Source organism: Ambystoma mexicanum, chromosome 7p (assembly GCF_040938575.1).
Source record: "Ambystoma mexicanum isolate Mex_15411 chromosome 7p, UKY_AmexF1_1, whole genome shotgun sequence".
Taxonomy (NCBI): domain Eukaryota; kingdom Metazoa; phylum Chordata; class Amphibia; order Caudata; family Ambystomatidae; genus Ambystoma; species Ambystoma mexicanum.
The window spans coordinates 901,912,970-901,934,097 of record NC_090939.1 but is presented as its reverse complement, the minus strand read 5'-3'; the positions used below and the strand labels follow the sequence as shown (position 1 = coordinate 901,934,097).

Sequence of the window (21,128 nt, the reverse complement as noted above, 5' to 3'; positions counted from 1 at the left end):
TCCAAGTGAGTCATCCTTCTGATTCTAAACCTGTACATTAGGAAGAATGGTCGTCGTCCAGAAAACGTTATCCCAAAAGATGAACAATTTTAAATGTAGTGTTTCAATTAATATTTTGGGAGAGGCAATCATATAATTCCAAGCCAAAGCATATGAAAGGGGGAAGTCTGGGAAGTCAAAATACTTTCATGCTTAAATATTTTGTGGTAAAATACTTCTGCAACAACAAAATGGAGACGAAAAAGGTGGACAATCTTGCAGATGGCCTTGGAAAAGTCTTGTTCTGTCCATAATGGGGGAAAGCACTGAAGGAAAATAAAAATACTGTCCGTATGTTTAAGAATATTTAGGACCCTGCACAACTGGATGCCATATTTGGAACTTCTGGCGATCTGTTTCATAGCATAACATCACCTACACTGGCAGTGCATGTACCTGGTAGTTCTGAAAAGGAAACATCATTTCAGTTCAATGTCATTTCACAACCTTTTACATTGACTGTGTTCCAGCTTTTACCCACAGGGTGTGCAAAAATCACCTCCCAGAGAGCCTTGTTCAAATAACAGAGGTTAATTTTCAAAGCACATACTTCTAGTAGCCTGCGCATTATCAGTGTAGTTTAATGAAGCAAAGGGATGCTGGCCTATGTGAAATATCTAATTAAGTCAGAGGTGAGCAAATGGATTGAGGAACCATTGTAAAAGTCGCAGGAAAAAATAAGCTTCAGTTTGGTCCATATAGTGTGGGGGTGGGGGCGGTTGCCAAGTACTATCCCGATTCTCAAAATGTTGGTGGAAGCAACCCTGGTACTCTGGTATGAGGAATTGGAGAGGTCCCCCCCAATGCCCAGCCCCATTAATCAGGCCCATTTGGCCCAAAAACTGGGGCTGCTAATGCGAGAGAAAGGTATGGGTAGTAGATTTACCAATCTGTTTGCCATAACAAAAAGCCTGGCCTCGGCACTGATATGGTTTGTATAAAATGGCTGCCCAGCGGTGGAATGGCACATGCAGAAACCTGCAGCTCATCACCAAATAATCCAATAGGGAAACATGCAGCAATGACAGAGACAGGTTGAATTTTTATACAGCTGTGTCGAAATGAAACCTGGTTCTGCCATTGGTGAATGTCTCCCTATTGGATTATTTGGTGGTGAGCTGCGGGTGTCTGCGTTCGGTGCCATCACATCTTGGGTTCGCCATGACCAGCTGAGCCTCAGACGGTAATGAGAATAGCAGACGGCTGCCCCTAGAGCCACTCGGAGCACACCTCGATTGGTAAGAGGCTTAATTGAGCCTCTATAGGGGTTTCAGCGGAGAGCTGCCAGTGAAAACCCTGATTATTTCAATATAAGACAGTGAGGGTAAAACAGGCCATCAACAACAGTTTTAGGTGAACAGTTAAAGAAAAAAGTATAGCAAGACATTCAAATTAAATACGTAATAACGGGGATGTAAAACACAACGGGAATAGTATAGGAAATTAACCCCTTAAGTGCTGTGGACGAGTAGGGTTGTCCTATTTGCATAGAAATGCATAGAGCTCAGCATTTAGGAGTGAAAATAAACATGGTAGATGGGGACTGGGGTTGGGGCCTTGCGAGAAATGGTACAGAGGGTGAAGGTCAACATACCTCCATAAACTAACAAATGGCATTCAATGAGCAGAGGATATTGTAAGACAGGATAACATCGGCATTTGAATATATAAATGAAGGAGGAACGGATGTCGCCAATTGACCTGACGCAGCATGGCTACCAGAAAGATCAGTGCCCGTTCGGTTTGGAAGGAATGCTAGCCATGGATCTGCAACAGCACTGACTGTTCTTCCTTCTTCCTGAACAGCACCAATCTTTTAACTGTCCCCCCACTGGCTTGCTAGAGATCCACTGTCAAACTGCAGTGAGAACATCACTGGCACAGTGGCTCTGATTAGAGACGAGTGCTTCTTCTTCTTATGCTGCCCTATTCCGTAGCCAGAAAAACAAAAGAGGTGATGGCTGGAAGGTTTAGAATGAATCTAAACCTCTGGCATTGCTCTGGGCAACCCTCCCGACCATCGTTCTTCGCCTGCCAAGCCATCACAAAAGGGGAAAGACCATTTGCAAATCAGGCTTGGTCCCACACCAAAAGGGGCAGTCCAGCCCAAACTGCTTGACCACATCCCTTTTGCACGAGAACACTTGCATTCCACAAACATGTTTCGGCCTTGTTGGGCCTCATCAGTGAGGAGTAGCTTGGATCTCCACTCCCGAGCCTGCTGAGCATAGAGACCCAAGCTACTCCTCACTGATAATGCCCAACAAGACCGAAACATGTTTGGGGATGCTTGTGGTCTTGTGCAGAAGGGATGTAGCCTAGCAGTTAAGTCTGGACCACCTCTTTTGGAGTGAGACCATGCCTGATTTGCATGTGATCTTTACCCTTCAGCAATGGCTTGATAGGATGAAAAACGATGATCTGGAGGGTTGCCCAGAGCCGTGCCCATGGTTATGATTTATTCACAACCTTCCAGCCATCAACTTTTGTTTTTTTCTCTATTCTGTAGCCAAGCAGCATTAAAGTGCCTTTATTTTCTTCTATTTGGTGATCAGGTTAGCCAATCATCAGAGGCATACCTGCTTCTCTTGGTATCCGGACTTAATGCAGAAATGGCTTAATGTATTATTTGAGAGTCCTCTGCCACTCTGAGGGATGTCAGTTAGTCATTTGATGTACAGTCTTTCAGCAGGGTATATGAAAAAAAGAAGTCCATGTACTGTAGATGACAGGTGTTTGCATGGAATGTCAGGTACTTAGAACATATGCTAGGAATGACCGCACACGTCAAAAACTCATATTACCCATGTTATATACATTGCCATAGAATTACAAGGATTTACAACAGAGGTCATGTTTTCTAATCCGGGGAAGTTCTTGGATACAACTGGTATTGTGCCATTGATGGGAGTTATGTATGTCAACCCTATATTCCAATCTTCCTCCCTAGTCCTGCTGCAGTAGGCAGAAACGCTGAGAGATAGATGGGTTATAAAGACTGCTGAAGTATGGACCTGCTCTCCTGCTTCCGCCTTCCACCTCCCCTGTCCTGCTGCCATGGTAGCAAGGCAGGGGGGCCATCTCTTCTGTCCCCATAGTCCACTTACTTCCTTGTTCTGCCCCATAGTCCACTTACTTCCTTGTTCGCAGCTGAAATATGTAAGGCACACAGGGTAGGACACTATCAAGAGCACAGTAATCATATCTACCAGTGTGTGGCGCTTGTTAGGGAGATTTATCAGTTGTATGCGTAATCCCCTCTCGTAGTTAGACCCCCAGCACCTTTTGCTGGACTTCTGGACCTTTTTCTTTCTATCCTGAATGAGGGGAGCCTTTTTCCCCTCATTCATTCTTATTTGCTCTGAAATTTGGAACTCTGTTCTCTGTGTATTACCTTTTCTATAGAGTCTGCTTTCCTCCATATCTCTTAAAGCCATCTCAGCACCCTTTGTGCAGTGTTGCTGAGAACCCTTTGGGTTCTCCTTTTAATGTCTTTCTTATTTTCTTAGAACTACTCTTCTTAAGGAAAGAGGGATGCTTTGTAACCTTCCTAAAACATATACTTATGAGAGATTAGCATACACCACTTTATGTGGAGTGCTAAGGGGATACCTACTATCCCCCTTCTCTCTGCTCCTGTGACTTTCTAATCACAGGGACAACCCTGCAGTTATGGCTGGTGGCAGTGGACGTGCCCTACCAACTATTATGCTTTTTGTTACTGCAGAATTTGTTCACGGTCTCGGTTATACACAATGGAACCTATGTTCTAACATGGTGGCTCCTTTCTTATTTTGTCATTTCTCGTGTGGTTGATAGCCCTTCTTCTACCATGCTGGGAGGGGGAGGTCTGTGTGTGTGTGTTTTGCCTTTGGCGGGAACCCTTGGTTTTCTCCACCTAGGCTCCCGTGTGTCTGCAAAGGCAGGAGGTGGAGGGCGAGAGTTTAACACCACCCTGCCCTTTGTCTGCCAGAATGCCTGAATGGAACCAGTTCCCACTAAGGGGCTGGCTGTCCTGATTGGACATCCACCCACCTCTTTCTGTAAAATGCTGCAAGAGTTTGCAGAGGAGTGAGTGGGAAAACCGAATATAATGTAAGGTTCTGGCGGAAGAAGGCAAGTCACCCACTGGAACAGAAGATCCAAAGTTGAAGATGACCAGAGACGCCTGCAGACCCTTCCAGTAACCGTGAAGCAACCACTGCTGTCCTGACCCCGTTTTCCTATCAACCGAGGCGCTCCGAAGAAGACGGCTTCTTCCCTTTGGCTGGTGGAACCAACCAGCCTTAAGACGAACTACAAATGGAGCCATCTCCTGAGATGCTGTGACCTTCCAGAGCTGCAAACCGTGAATACCAGGAGGCCTCCGACCCATTTCTTTTGCAACGTCTTTGCGAGGCTGAATACATCCAGAACTTTGGTGAGCTCCAGTTGGACCTCCAGAGACACAAACCCACTCATCTAAGTCCCCTCGCCAGAGTGCAGGGCTGCAGAATTGAAATAGATCGCAGAGTCCTTTGTTAGAGCTCATAAAGAGGCACCAAAACTGCAGATTAACCAAGGAGACTGAAGAAATCCATGCCATGGGTCCTCTCTCGCGACTGCTGCTGTGACATCCCTCTCAGAGTCCTTCCTTTCATCACTAGACTGAGGAATCAGGAGACCAGGTCCATCGCTGATGCACAGTAGAGAATCCAGCTATGTTTGCTTCTTCTAACCAAGGTTCAGTGGGGCTAAAGGTAGAACTTACCTTAAGTCGAAGAGTTGCTCCAGTGTGCTTGGAGTGAGTTACAAGGTGTTTGGGTGTCCACCCATACCTCTGGTCCAGGCTTAACAGCTTGTGTCCTCTAGGGTGCCCCTCGCAGGTCCCTATAACTTGTGTTATCTTGCTAAGCATTTTGATGCTAGTGACTAATATATCCTCTGGAACCTTGCCTTTCCAGCTGCTACATAAGACTTTGTATCCACTCATACACTAACTTTTTGCTAGTTAGGCATTGGACTTACAAAGCATTAGAAGCCTTTAAAAGTGTTACTAGAACGTCTAAAACTGCTAAAATGTGTATAACCATCTTTTTCCTTCCCACAGGCTTTGTCTGCTGTGACTTTATGATCTGAATGCCATTACCGTGTATGTATGATCTACGCGAGTGTGAGTCTTAACTAGTAATATGGTAGAACTGTCATTAGTATCAGTCTCTGTAACATTTTTAACCGCAAGCAACTACAATTGAAGTAGTCATCATTGAAAAGTATTGTTGCTATTTCCTACCTGTTTTGGTTATCTAAAAAGAGCATTTATCGACTTGCCTGTGTATATAAAATAAAAATATTTTGATATAACTGTAATTGCAAAAGTGTTTCTTTGGACTATTGTATTGACTGGGTTCAGTGTACTTACCTACAGCCCACATCCTCCTCCTAAGGTAAGCCTGGGTGCTCTGCCATTTTCCCGATCCTTTGGGTAGCACAGACCTGTACACCAAGGGATAGTTTTATAGAGGCTTACCTCAAGTGGACTATAGGAAACCTCACCTAACACCCCCTTTTGCCCCTCTGTCCACATGCTCGTGTAACGTGAGCATGAGAGAAAACACACTGTATGCACCACCTTGGATAGAGAAGGGCTTGCAATCAGCACTCTCTTTCCATGAAATGGTGATATTTGGCCTAAGGTTCGTACTGCAGTGACTAGGGGCTTCAGAATGCTACTACAGCACACATAAAACTAAAAAGATGTGGATCAGCCTCTGTTTGGCAAAGATCTATGTCTCTTCTAAACAATTAGCCTTGTCTCCTTTAAGGTATGTCTATGAATTGTTTTAACACTCGGCCAGAGCTCCTGCAGCAGAATGTACTGGGGCTATGTTTAGGGGCTCAGTGACAATTGGTCGCTCTATGATGTAGAAAGAGTGCGTTATGGTGCAAGCTTTGTTTTAGTGCCCGTCATTTTGTAGAACCTAGCGCAACAGTGAACACGTAGAGAGTGTTGCCAACCCTTGCTTTTAAAAATACTGCTTAGTAGATTGGTGGTTTCTCCACTTGTGTGCTGTGTTACAGAGTGGTTAATGAATATGATAAGGCTGACAATCCATAAAAATGTGCTGCTCTATGATGCACAGAGTGCATCTGTATAAACGCACTATGTTCACTGGGGCCAAAAAAAAAAGGCATGACATGTATGACAATGGTATTGTTTGGTTGTGTGTGTCAGCTCCATAATAATGTTTCAAATGGATTGTGTCATCCAACGTATTCCACATCTTTGATATGTAATGTCCACAGCTGTGCTGCTTTGGACATTTTTCGGCAGAGGGCATCCTGCGTCAATGGCGTTGGGTCGATGTCCCTCGAAGGCCTCCGTCGAGGGTGATGTCATTGGATGTTATATGTAGGGCGCACAGCGCCTGTAGCATCAGTTCCATTTTTTCTGCAAACATGTTTGCTTTGTGAACTCGGCATGCCTCGTGTTATCAACTTCGATAATGTCTTCTTCTTCGACTCCTCCACCCTGCGGTCGGGCTTTAAAAAGTGCAGGCACTGTAAGTCCAAGATGTCCATCACGGACCCGCACCATATCTGCTTGTGGTGTCTGGGTGAGTGCCACAACACCAACAACTGCTCGAGGTGCCAGTCGTTGACTGCCAAGGCCTTGCGGGAGCGTAAGGGGAAGTTGCAGGTAGGTCGGGTAGCCAAACCCTGTAAATCCAAGAAATCTGGTCTTTCCACCGACGACTCAAGGGGTGACTCTCCCCATCGTAAGGAGTCCAGGGGATCTCGGTCCCGGAGTGGTTCTCGCCACTCGTCGTCCTCGTCGAGGCACTCCCGGAAGTGGCGTCACTGGTCGCCTTTCCCGTCCTTGTCGGATGATGGCTCTGCGAGGAAAGTGGCTTGCCCCACTAAATCCTCTACTCCGGATGAGTGGGAGGCATTCAGGGAGAAAATGTTGGAGATTTTTCAATCTCAGGGCACTGCCTCATCTGCGCCTTAGGTTGAAGCCGGCAGGGAACGGTCTTGGTCTGATGTTTGCTGGCCTTCGGGCCCGGGCGGTCGGCGAGATAAGCATCGGGAACCGTCGAGGTCCTGTTCGGACAAGGCTCTGGTAGATCGGCAGAGACCTGCCAGATCCAGGTCGAGGTCCTCATCCCCGGCGAGACCGGCAAAGCCTGGGAAGGTGTCGAGGAAGGTGTCGACACCATTAGCGCCGTGCCCATCGAGTGCGGCTTTCGGGGCCTTGCCCTCGACCAGGTCTTCCGAGCCTTCAGCGCCATTGTCGAAGCCGAAGCCGTTGGCGCCCTCTACGCCATTGGGGCCTACAGGTCTGAATTTGCTGGTGGAGGCCCCTAGAGCCCTGTATCCTCAGAGAAAGGCTCTGGCTAAGACTGTGAGGCTCCCTGTGGACTCTAGGTCTACTCCTGTACCTAGTAGGGAGTTCTTTCACTCTCTTCAAGATATTTATGAGGATGAGGAGAGGTCTGATGTGGAGTTGGAGCCTTTTGATGCTCCTGGAGCTCCTGGCGCTCCTGAAGCTCCTGACATGGTTTTCTCTGAGGACAGTCAATTGGAGGATCTGCGTCAGTCTTTACATGACGCCAGTGGCCTGGGCACCTCTCCTGAGATGGAGTTTGGCAGGCCAGAGCCTGGGGCTGAGTCCTCCTATAGGAGGTCGATGTCGAGGGTTACGGAGTACCTGGGGTGGTCCGGCTCTCCAGTCGAATTCGATCAGGATGACCTGACTGACATTTTAGATTAGGGTCCATCCACTGACCCAGTGTTGTCTTTTCACATGGCTTTACATAAAAGGGTGGATGCTGCTTGGAACACCCCACAGTCTCTTCCGTTGGTCAACAAGTCATTGACTAAGAAATACCGCAAATCCTGTAGCGACCACAGCTACCTATCCACTCACCCCACTCCTGAGAGTTTGGTGGTTCAGGCGACCACGGCCACCTCGAGGCAGGCGGCGTAAGCTACCATCCTTCCAGATAGGGATGACAAGCGCTTCGATGGATGGGCACACAAGGTATTTTCGGCTGGGAGTATGGCCCTTAAATCGGCCAACTCCACCTGTGCCTTGGCCAAATTTTCACACACTCTGTGGAATTATGTCTCTCTGGCGGTTGAGCATATTCCCGAAGGGGAATAAAGGAATGGTTTCCTTGCTATTGTACAGGATGGCAAGGATGTCATGTGTGAATCCCTTAAGTCTGGGTTGGACATGGCAGACAGTCTCAGCCGGTCCATGGCTGCGAGCACCGTGATACGCAGGCTTGCGCGGTTGCGGAAGTCGGGATTTGCACTGGACGTGCAGGCCTGTCTTCTCAACATTCCCTTTGATGGCTTTCATTTGTTTGGCAGCAAGGCTGAAGAGAGCCTTGACAGGTTGCAGTCCTCCAAAGCAGCTGCTAAATTTTTGGGTGCAGCTGTGCGTCAACCTCTGCCTTTTTGTCCTAGGGGACAGAAGTGGAGGGGTACCTTTCGTTACTACTCCTCTTTTGGTAGAGCGAGAGGAACGGCTTCTCAAAGGGGCCACCGTAAGGGTCTTCGCGGTGGACGGGGATGAGGTGCCAAAGCCGCTCAAGCAGCTGCCTCTTTGCCTTCAGGCACTGCCACAGCCGCTCCGAAATAGCTATGAGGCCAGTTCTCATTGTTCGCCGGTTGGGGGCAGATTGTCTCAGCATCTCGAAGAGTGGTGAGCCATTACTTTATATGCGTGGGATCTGGAAACAATAGCCCACGGCTACTGCCTACCCTTCCTAAATCGGCCTCACGACAATCCACTGTGGAAACTCTCTTTGAAGATTCCGGATCCGCTCCTTGTGCAGGAAATCTTGACCCTGCTGGAGAAAGGCGCTATAGAACTAGTGCCTGTGGCGGAGAGGAACCAGGGCTGGTATTCCCCATATTTTTTGATTCCCAAGAAAGACTGAGGACTGAGACCGATCTTGGACTTGTGTTGCTCTAGCTAGTTCCTCAGGAAGGACAAGTTCAAGATGGTCACTCTTTCTCAGGTCCTTCAGGCCCTTCGACTTCAGGATTAGTTGGTGTCATTGGACCTACATGATGCTTATTTTCATGTGCCGATCCATCCAAAGCACAGAAAATACCTGAGGTTCGCCGTTGACAGCTTGCACTTTTAGTTTCAGGTCCTGCCATTCAGGTTGACCTACGCCCCGATGGTCTTCAACAAGCTCATGGTGGTGGTTGCAGCATATCTCAGGAGAGGGGGGATTCACGTCTACCCCTATCTGGACAACTGGCTGATCCGAGCGCGTTCTCCCGAAGAGGCCTTGGAGCATCTCAGCCTCACCTGCCACTCCCTTCACAAGCTGGGCTTCTCCCTCAATTTCAAGAAGTCGCATATGACATCTTCCCAACAGCTCCAGTACATCAGGGCTGTGTTGGACACATCCTTGGGGAAGCGCTCGCCTCCGAAGGTGAAGGTTCATCACATTGTCCAGATTGTCGAAAAATTTCAACATGCCCAGAGTCTCCCGGCTTTCGAATTCTTAAGGTTACTCGGCTTCATGGCATCCTGCATTTTTCTGGTCCCTGAGGCCAGACTGCGGATGCGATCCCTTCAATGGGCCCTCACGACACAGTGGTCCCAGTTCTCAAGCAAGATGTCGGATCTCCTTCAGATTCCACTCAGAGATCTTCTGTGGTGGGCCAGCGAAGGGAATCTGATGAAGGGAGAGTCGTTTTGGCAACCGTGACCGGAGGTGATGGTAGTGACGGATGCTTCCCTCACAGGATGGGGGGCTCACCCCAACGAGGTGCCCGCCAGCGGTCTTTGGTCTCCGTCGGAGTCCAGAGTTCACATACATTTTCTGGAGCTGAGAGCCATCAGGCTAGCCCTGAAGGCTTTTCTGCCGTTCGTGCGCAGGAAGAGTGTCCTGATCATGACGGACAACACAGTGGCCATGCATTACCTCAACACAAAGGGGGCTGTAGGGTCACTCCCACTGTGCAGGGAGGTGATGCAGCTCTGGTTCTGGGCAATACAGCAGGGAATCCCACTCTCAGCAGTTCATCTGGCCAGAGAGGAGAATGCAGCGGCGCACGCTCTGAGCATGTAGAGCGTGGTCTCCCACGAGTGGGAGTTGGCTCAGGAAGCCCTTCAGGAAATCTTCACCCTTTGGGGATCCTTTTTAGTGTTCCATTCCGATGGTTCTTTCTTTCTTGCTTTCCTTGGCCCACAAGAGTCTTCAATTGGGCACCATTAAAGGTTACCTGGCAGCGCTGTCTATTTTCAAGCGCTTGTCAGGCTGAGAGGATTCCTGTGTCCCCGGAAGCTGCTGAACCCCCAACAATCCCCCTGAAATGTAATTCTCAGAGCCAAATGAAACTAGATAAAACTCAGCTCTGCTTACTACACCCCAAAGGGAAAGGGGGAAGTGGATTACATAAAAAACACCAGGTTGGCGACGTCAAGACTAGCTGATGTTGAACCTGCAGTGAATACATAAACAAACACAAATCCTCATATTACTTACTTAATATCGAGGTTTAAAGATTTTTAATCCTTAACTAAAGTGTAAAGAATCATACCTGGTTCTTCTCCTAAAATATCTCTGAGAAGACTGAAGAAATTGCTGAAAATCTTTCTACCTCTTTCTTGAGTTTCTTGAAATTAACACCAACTCCTTTTTCTCAAGCAATCCTTATGAGCCTTGACCTTTGCCATTAAAACTGTACATAGTTCCAGTAAATGATAGGCTTTAATGAATGCTGTTCTTCATTCTTTACAGTTGAGTTCAAAACACGCACACGCAATGATTGAGTGCGTTATTTCTTGAAGGTTGCGCGCACCCGCACTAAAGAAAATACGTGGATTTTGTAGAACACGCGCACACTTAACGAAATACATGTAGCAATGTTTATCGTGAACACGCACTGAAGAGAAAATGTTGTTTTATGAAGAACGTGCGCAACCGCGATAGAAAACACGCAGCAAAGAGTTCCGCACACGCATGCTTAAGAAAGTACGTGGATTTATAGAACGCGCGTACACTTGACTAAAAACACGTAGCAACTTTTATCGCGCACACGCGCTGAAGTCACACACGCTGAAGAATACACATAGCAATATTTGACGAGCAAACGCGCTGAAGAATACACGTAGCAATATTTGACGTGCACACGCGCTGATGAATACATGCAACTATATTTGACACGCTGAAGAACACACATAGCAATATTTAACGTGCACATGCGCTGGAGAACACACGTAGCAATATTTGATGCGCACACATGCTGGAGAACACACGTAGCAATATTTGACGCGCACATGCCCTGAAGAATACACGTAGCAATTTTTGACACGCACACCCGCTGAAGAGTACACCTAACAGTAAATCCGCATGCACCAGTAGAAGAGTTCATGCACGTGCAGAAGTCCAATCGTACGCTAGGAGGAAAACACGTCACACGTGCTAAGTACTTAGCACAAACAAATCAAACATTGCACGTACTATCAAATGAAGACCAACATTCATGCGCTCTTTAAAACAGTGCAAATTAATAGTTCAAAGCTCAAATTTACTTTTTTTAAATGACTCAAAGAAATTCTGAGCAACAGATTTAAATATCCAAAGGAAAGTCACTTATCTTAAGTATGGTTTTCACAAGAACTTCAGGATTTCCAATCTTTAGAGAATTCTCCTGACCATCTGGTTACTTGTCCTGAAACCCCAAAAAGAGTAGCTGCTCGACTGCCAAGGACCTGAAAGTTAAAATCCAAAAGGCCCAAGACTTCAGCAGGAGCAGCTACAAAACACGTCCTCTCAGCTGGGGCTACGACGATGAAAGGCAGAGAGTGACAGTTCAGAATGTTCATTGTAGTCCTGCTGTCACAAGTTTCCCCCCTTCTCACCTGTCTGTGTTGTTTATGGGAGTTCCTTGCTGGAGTCTTCTTTCGCACGGTTCGGGTCTTGTATGACCCTGTGCGTACGTCCTCGGGTTCCAGCATGCGTTCAGTCTCCAGGGAACGTTCAGAATGTCCGGGAAAGTCCAGGAAATAGTTGAGAGTGCACTCGGAAACGAGTTCACAGGGATCCGGGATGCAGAAAGGGCTAAAAAAGGGGAGGACAAAAAAAGGAGGTAAATTTAGGGAACCAGGAACCAAGAATCAAAAGGAGTTTCCAATAGTGAACTACGGCAGCACACGTCTAGCCACTGCAAGCGGGAGCGTTGAAACGCGCAGCGCTGCGGGGGCGTGTCTGTTTTAAAGAACGTGATGCGTAAGACGCGGAAACTGGTAAACAGCATTCCGCGTTCGGTGGCCATGTTGGGAGTACTGCAGAGTATAAGCCTCTATGGGTCAGGGACCAGGAAGTCCAGAAGGGACGAGTCCGATGGTTCATGACAGCTGCTGTCCTCTCTAGCCAATCAGAGCTCCTATTGAGAAACTCCATCTTGCCTTGGGCCAGAACCAGGATTCTGTATTACGAAGTTAAGGCCAAACCAACCAAAGTAGAAAACTTCCAACTCACACAAAACTAATCTACAGTCTTCAAATAAAGGGGAATTAATAAAGGAAACCTGACAGTTTTTGCTTTAATGCTGTATGTTGAAACCTATGATTTTTCCTCTTCCAGGAAACTTGCATCTAGGTGTTTTTTGCTTTACTGCTGTATATTGAAACCTAGGCGTTTTCCCTCTTCAAGGGAACTCGCATCTCCACGTTTTTGCTTTTTCTGCTGTTTGGTGAAACCTAGGCTTTTCCCTTTTGCAGGAAACTCTCTTGGTGTTCTTGTGTTTACTGATGTATGTTGAAACGTAGACCTTTCCCTTTATCCTGGATACTTGAAACTAGATGGCTCCATTGCTGTTGTGTTGAAGTTGCTTTGTGCTTCTCTCTCATTTGGCCCCCCCCTCTCCTATTACCTTCCACTCTTCTCTTTCTGTGACTGCACTTGCACCCTCTGAATTGTCTCATGACCTAGTAGGAACGTTATTGTTTGTCTTCTTCCCTGTTCATCCCTATCTCTCACTTAGACTGCTCCCCAGCTCCCCTCACTTCTGTCACTGCATTTGCACATTCGACTTCTCTCATGACCTAGTACAAACATTATTGTTTGTCTTCCCCCAACCTCTCTTCCCCTTCCCCTCAATTCTTGTTACAGCACTTGCACGATTCAAACGTCTCAAGACCTATAGGATAATGTTTTTTTTCTTCCCTATCCCTCCCCCTTCCCTGTCTCGATGTGCTTTTGTCAGGTTTCCTTCTCTTATTCAAGTTTCCTTTTTATTATTATCCTTTTCAGATTAGCTTTGTGTGGGTGGGAAGTTTTCCATTATAGTTGGTTAGGCCTTAACTTGTTGATTCAGAATCCTGGTTCTGACCCAAGGCAAGATGGAGCCTCACAGTGACAGCTCTGATTGGCTAGAAGACAATGCTGAACAACAATGAACATTCTAAACTGTCACTCTGTGCCTTTCATCATCAAAACCCCATCTGAGAGGACGTGTTCAGTGGCTGCTCCTGCTTTAGTATTAGGCCTGGTGGATTTTATCCTTCAGATCTCAGCAGTTGAGCGGCTACTTTCTTGGGGGTTCAGGAGAAGTCTTCAGCTGTCAGGAATTCGTTTTGAAGATAGGAAAAGCAGGAAATCTTTGTGAATTCGCTCAGGAGATAAGTGACTTTATTTCTACTGTAAATCTGTTCATCTTAATAACAGTCTCCTTGAAAATTCGTTAAAAGTAGTGTTTCTACTAAAACTATTGAACTATCGGAGTGCGCTTGTGTTTCCAGTGCGGTGTTCCTTAGCGCGAGATTTTGACTGTCGCGTGCGTATTCAAGTGAGCGCGTGCTTTCTAGCGTGTGTATTCCGAGCGCGAGTAGAGGTTGGTCTCGTGCCATTTTAAACGCGCGTGTGTTTTATTGCGCGGGTGATCCTTTGCGCGAAAAGCTATACGCTGCGTGAGAACTACAAAGCGCGTGTGAAATACAAAGCGCGTGTGAAATACAAAGCGCGTGTGATTTTTAGCGCGAGTGTACAAAGCGCGTGTGAAATACAAAGCGCGTGTGAAATACAAAGCGCGTGTGATTTTTTAGCGCGGGTGTACAAAGCTCGTGTGAAATACAAAGCGCGTGTGATTTTTAGCGCGGGGGTACAAAGCGCGAGAATCTGTTCGTCGCGTGCCATGTGAGTGCACGTGTGTTTTTTCCATCGCGAGTGATTTTGCGCGTGAGAATCTCTTCGTTGCGTTTGAACTCAATAGCGCGGGTGTTCTTATTTCGCGTGTCTCGCAGGAGAACATTATTGCGCGTGTGGACTATTGCGCGTGTGAATTATTGCGCGTGTGGATTTTTTGCGCGTGTGGATTATTTTGATCGCGCGTCTTCATCCGTTTGCGCGTGTTCTTCAACCAGGAAGATTTCTATGTGAAGTTCATCGATAATATTAATGGAAATAACCAGCGTGCGCAGTTAGCACGTGTTTCCTCTTTCTTCAAGGATTCAAAGACTCAAGATAATTATAAATAGTTTGAAAAGTTTTGAAAAGACAAGAAAGAACATTTTAAAGACAATCTAATTGAACTACCAGTGCATGTTGGAAAAAAGTCAAACAAAGAACTAAGACTTCCAGTTTTGCCTAATGTAAGAAGTTGCTGGGAATTTCAAGTATCGCAAGTAAGAGAGATTTTCAGCTTCTTATCCGCTTCTCTAAGAAATTTCAAGAGAAGAACCAGGTAGGATTCTCAATTATTAGTTAAGGATTAATGACTTCCCATTCATAAGGTTAAGTAAGTGAATTAAGGAAGTGTATATGTTATTCTTTATCCTCTGCAGGTTCAGCACTGATTAGCCTTGACGCAGTCTGCCTGGTGTTGTTTTGTTGTCCCATTCCCCCTTTCCCTTTGGGGTGTAGTTTACAGAGCTGTATTGAAAACTAGTTCTGGGAAATACATCTCAGGGGGATTGTCGGGGGTTCAGCAGCTTCCGCGGATACAGGACCTCTCAGCCTGACAGAATGAAAGGCCAATAATTTAGTCCGCCCGAGCTGTCATGAACCCCGACGAATCCATGGAGATGTTAGGATCTTTGATTAGGGATTTACGGGAGGAGTTGAAAATTTCTCGGGAAGAAAATGCCTTACTTAGTCAAAAGGTAGATGACTTAAGTGTTAAAGTTACACAAATTCAACAGAGGGGAGAAAGGAGAGAGGATGAGGTTTCAGGGGGCGCAGGTTCTCCACCTGAGTTAGAAAGAGAAGATCAGTTACCACACATACAACGGGCGCCTTCAGTGGCAGAAGGGGTAAGGAGTATAATTATGCCAGTTCCTTTGGCGCCCCCAGAACGTTATCATGGGGATTCCAAGAAATTTAGGGTGTTCTTAACACAATGTGAATTACATTTTATGAGTAGACCAGAATTATTTCCATTGGATGCTTCTAAGATAACATTTATGTTGTCATATCTTTCTCGGGAGGCATCTGCTTGGGCTGGGTTGTTGGTGAGTCAAAAGAGTGCGGTTTTAGAAAATTATACCAGTTTTTTAGAGATATTCCGAAAAATGTTTGATAGAAGACAGTTATCTCTGGAAGTAGATGGTGAACTTTTAGAATTAAAACAAGGTAATAGAGACTTGATTGCTTATATAACACAATTTAAGTCCCTTGTGTTAGAAAGCAAGTGGCCCGAGGTTAAACAGGCCTCGTTGTTTTATCGGGGCCTTAGAGATGAGTTAAAGGATGCTTTGTCTGGAGTAGTAGAACGCCCTCCTACTTGTGAAGGTCTGATTGATTTGGTTATTCAATTGGACTTCCGTTTGAGTGAAAGGAAGGCAGAGAGACGTCATGGTCAGAGTGATGTAAAGTCTATACTTAGAGTAGATAGACCTAAAATAGAGAGTAAACCCAAAGGGAATAATTCATCTCCAAGAATCAGAGGCCCGTTAACAGTGGAGGAAAAGACTAGGAGGAGAGATAATAATCTGTGTTTATACTGTGGAAGAGGTGGGCACTTTTTAGGAAACTGTCCTTACACTCCCAAGAAGACTTCTTCCTCAGCAGTCAAGGTACAACAGATCGCTAATACGGTGCAGACAGCGGTTCCTCATATAACCATAAATGTATCCTTATTTTTTGGTTTGGAGTGTAAGGGAAATGGTCCTGTAATGATTGACTCGGGTGCGACTGGGAATTTCATGGATTGGGGTCTGGCCAAATCGTTGGGAATTCCAATTATTCTGAAGGAGGTTGTAGAGCAGGCTAGGGCTGTTGATGGTACATGTTTATCTTCTGGTCCTATTACTCATAGAACTGGTTCTTTAACTTTGGAGTTATCAGGAGGTCACAAAGAGATAATTTCATTTGAGTTAATTGATGCCCCTTTGTTGAAGATTATCTTGGGCATGCCTTGGCTTACTCTCCATAATCCCCTAATTGATTGGAGTGCTAGGACAATTAACATGCAATCCGATTTTTGTAAAGAGAATTGCTTTTCAGGAAGTCTCTTAGAGGAAGAGATAAAACAAAGTAATTCCGTGTCTAGTTTTCTGGCTGAGACTGGAATTGGAGGTCATGATGTGGGAGCTGTAGTGGGTCAACTTCCCCAGTGTTACAAAGATTTCTGGGACGTATTTGATGAGAAAGTGGCAGGAGAATTACCACCCCATAGATTCTTTGATTGTAAAATTGAACTGGAGCCAGGAACAATTTTGCCTAGTAGTAGGGTATATGCTCTTACTGAGAAAGAGAATGATTATTTAAAAGAATATTTGTCCGAAAATTTGGCCAAAGGATTTATTCGTCATTCTAAGTCACCTGCGGCCTCTCCTTTATTTTTTGTACCAAAACCGGATGGCTCGCTTAGAACTTGCATAGATTATCGAGCAGTTAACAAAGTCACTATTAAGAACCGGTATCCTCTTCCTCTCATCTCAGAAATGCTTAATCAAATACAAGGAGCAAATATTTTCTCAAAATTAGATCTGAGAGGAGCTTACCATCTTGTACGTGTGCAGGAAGGGGACGAATGGAAGACAGCGTTTAAGACCAGATTTGGGCTGTTTGAATATCAAGTTATGCCATTCGGTCTATGTAATGCTCCAGCGGCTTTCCAATTTTTCATTGATGAGGTTTTTAGAGAATACTTGGATATTTTTGTTGTCGTTTATATCGATGATATTTTGATTTTCTCTTCTGACCTAGATCAACATCAGAAACATGTGCGCTTGGTGTTACAAAAGTTGCGAGAAAATCATTTGTTTGCCAAATTGGAAAAAAGTCAATTCCATACCGATTCTGTGGAGTTTTTAGGTTTTATAATTTCACCTAAGGGTTTAGAAATGAATCCTAAAAAAGTGCAAGCCGTTCTTGAATGGCCCCCTCCTACTAAGGTTAAGGAAATACAAAGTTTCTTAGGATTTGCCAATTTTTATAGGAGATTTATAGAAGGTTTTTCTCGGCTGGTTGCTCCTATAACGAGGCTTTTGAAAAAAGGAGTGAAATTTGACTGGGACCTTGAAGCAGAAAAGGCTTTTCAAGAGTTAAAACAAAGATTTACTTCTAGTCCAATTCTAATTCATCCAGATCTTTCCAAACCTTTTTTTTTGGAGGCGGACGCTTCAAATTTAGCGTTGGGGGCGGTGCTTTCTCAAAGGAATGAAACTACTGGTCAAATACATCCAGTTGCATTCTTTTCTAGAAAGTTTTCTGCTGCTGAAGTGAACTACACAATTGCTAATCGGGAACTGTTAGCAATAAAGTCCGCTTTTGAAGAATGGAGACATTTTCTTAAAGGAGCAAGACATACTGTAACGGTCCTTACTGATCATCGAAATTTATTGTTTTTAAAATCTGCCAGAACTTTGTCTCCACGCCAACTTCGTTGGTCTTTGTTCTTTGCAGATTATGATTTCATTGTGACTTTTAAACCCGGAAGTCAAAACAAAAAAGCTGATGCGTTATCTCGCCAATTTCCTGGAAGTGAAGACAAAGAGATTATACAACCAGAACCTATAATTGCTCCAGAACGTTTTTTGTTAGCTGGAGCCATTAAAGAAATTGATTTTTTGAATGAAGTTCGTCAAAATATGTCCTTGCAGAAGATGGAGGAGTGGGTGAGACTGGATCCAGCTAGAAAGTTGAAAGACAATCTTCCTTTTTTTGATAACAAGCTTTATGTACCTACTGATGAGTTGAGAGAAAAGGTTTTGAGAAATTGTCATGAATCCATTTTAGCAGGACATCCTGGGTTCAGAAAAACTCTGGAACTGGTTCGAAGGAATTTTTGGTGGAAAAAAATTCGCCAAGACACCTTGAATTTTGTTAAAACTTGTGTAGTCTGTGCACAAGAGAAAAGTCAAGTTGGGAAGCCGCATGGTTTATTGGAGCCATTACCTGTTCCTCCTCGTCCTTGGCACACAATTTCTATGGATTTCATAGTTGATCTCCCTCAAGATAAGGGTTGTACTACCATTCTTGTTGTGGTCGATCTTCTTACTAAAGAAGCACATTTTTTACCAATTGAGGGAGAGGTTACCGCGGAAAAACTGGCTCATAGTTTTTTGCAAGGTGTAGTTAGACTACATGGACTCCCAAGTCAAGTTATCTCTGACAGGGGATCTCAATTTATTTCAAAATTCTGGAGGGCCTTCTGTAAGAAACTTGGAGTGGAAGTTAGTTTGACTTCTGGGTATCATCCGGAAAGTAATGGACAAGTGGAGAGAGTAAATCAAGAATTGGAGAAGTTTTTAAGGTGTTATTTACAAGCTAGAGAGGAATGGGTGGATTTGGTGTGGTTGGCAGAATTCTCTTACAACAATTGTGGAAAAGATGCTACTTCTATGTCCCCTTTCTTGTTGGGTCGTGGGTTTCATCCTCGTTTTCTGAGTTTTGAGGTGTTGGAGGAAGATTCAGGGAATCCTAGAGTGGAAGATCGTTTGTTGATAATGAAAAATAACTTGGATAGAGCCAAAAAGGTTCTGGGAGAAAATAAGTTGAAATATAAGAGATATGCCGATTTGAGAAGAAAAACTGGACCTGAATATAAGGTGGGAGACTTAGTTTGGCTTTCTACCCGATACCTGAAAATTAAGGGGAAGAATAAGTTCAGTCCAAGATTTGTGGGCCCTTTTGAGGTAGAGAAAATCATCAACCCTGTGGCAGTACGATTGAAATTACCCAAGCAGTTGAAGGTACATCCTACTTTTCATGTTAGTCTTTTAAAACCAGTTTGTTCAGGAACTAGATTCAGAACACCACCTTCCCCTGTGATTTTGGAGGATTCATCTGAGGAATTTGTGGTTAAACAAATTTTGGATTCTAGGAAAGTGAGGGGAAGGTTGCAGTATTTGATTGATTGGGAGGGATATGGACCGGAGGAACGATCTTGGGAAGATTCAGTTGATGTACATGCCCCCCGTTTAGTGGCTAAGTTTCATGCTAAAAACACACACAAGATAGGCCCAGAGACTGGGCATTAGGAGGGGGGTACTGTCAGGTTTCCTTCCCTTATTCAAGTTTCCTTTTTATTATTATCCTTTTCAGATTAGCTTTGTGTGGGTGGGAAGTTTTCCATTATAGTTGGTTAGGCCTTAACTTGTTGATTCAGAATCCTGGTTCTGACCCAAGGCAAGATGGAGCCTCACAGTGACAGCTCTGATTGGCTAGAAGACAATGCTGAACAACAATGAACATTCTAAACTGTCACTCTGTGCCTTTCATCATCAAAACCCCATCTGAGAGGACGTGTTCAGTGGCTGCTCCTGCTTTAGTATTAGGCCTGGTGGATTTTATCCTTCAGATCTCAGCAGTTGAGCGGCTACTTTCTTGGGGGTTCAGGAGAAGTCTTCAGCTGTCAGGAATTCGTTTTGAAGATAGGAAAAGCAGGAAATCTTTGTGAATTCGCTCAGGAGATAAGTGACTTTATTTCTACTGTAAATCTGTTCATCTTAATAACAGTCTCCTTGAAAATTCGTTAAAAGTATTGTTTCTACTAAAACTATTGAACTATCGGAGTGCGCTTGTGTTTCCAGTGCGGTGTTCCTTAGCGCGAGATTTTGACTGTCGCGTGCGTATTCAAGTGAGCGCGTGCTTTCTAGCGTGTGTATTCCGAGCGCGAGTAGAGGTTGGTCTCGTGCCATTTTAAACGCGCGTGTGTTTTATTGCGCGGGTGATCCTTTGCGCGAAAAGCTATACGCTGCGTGAGAACTACAAAGCGCGTGTGAAATACAAAGCGCGTGTGAAATACAAAGCGCGTGTGATTTTTAGCGCGAGTGTACAAAGCGCGTGTGAAATACAAAGCGCGTGTGAAATACAAAGCGCGTGTGATTTTTTAGCGCGGGTGTACAAAGCTCGTGTGAAATACAAAGCGCGTGTGATTTTTAGCGCGGGGGTACAAAGCGCGAGAATCTGTTCGTCGCGTGCCATGTGAGTGCGCGTGTGTTTTTTCCATCGCGAGTGATTTTGTGCGTGAGAATCTCTTCGTTGCGTTTGAACTCAATAGCGCGGGTGTTCTTATTTCGCGTGTCTCGCAGGAGAACATTATTGCGCGTGTGGACTATTGCGCGTGTGAATTATTGCGCGTGTGGATTTTTTGCGCGTGTGGATTATTTTGATCGCGCGTCTTCATCCGTTTGCGCGTGTTCTTCAACCAGGAAGATTTCTATGTGAAGTTCATCGATAATATTAATGGAAATAACCAGCGTGCGCAGTTAGCACGTGTTTCCTCTTTCTTCAAGGATTCAAAGACTCAAGATAATTATAAATAGTTTGAAAAGTTTTGAAAAGACAAGAAAGAACATTTTAAAGACAATCTAATTGAACTACCAGTGCATGTTGGAAAAAAGGCAAACAAAGAACTAAGACTTCCAGTTTTGCATAATGTAAGAAGTTGCTGGGAATTTCAAGTATCGCAAGTAAGAGAGATTTTCAGCTTCTTATCCGCTTCTCTAAGAAATTTCAAGAGAAGAACCAGGTAGGATTCTCAATTATTAGTTAAGGATTAATGACTTCCCATTCATAAGGTTAAGTAAGTGAATTAAGGAAGTGTATATGTTATTCTTTATCCTCTGCAGGTTCAGCACTGATTAGCCTTGACGCAGTCTGCCTGGTGTTGTTTTGTTGTCCCATTCC

The 21,128-nt window shown here is 45.0% G+C and overlaps 1 protein-coding gene across 1 annotated transcript in view; it reads left to right on the top strand.

The window, feature by feature from the left end:
• Window positions 1-21,128, top strand: part of LOC138526013 (uncharacterized) — an 805,753-nt gene that overhangs the window by 189,174 nt on the left and 595,451 nt on the right. The window lies entirely within an intron of this gene.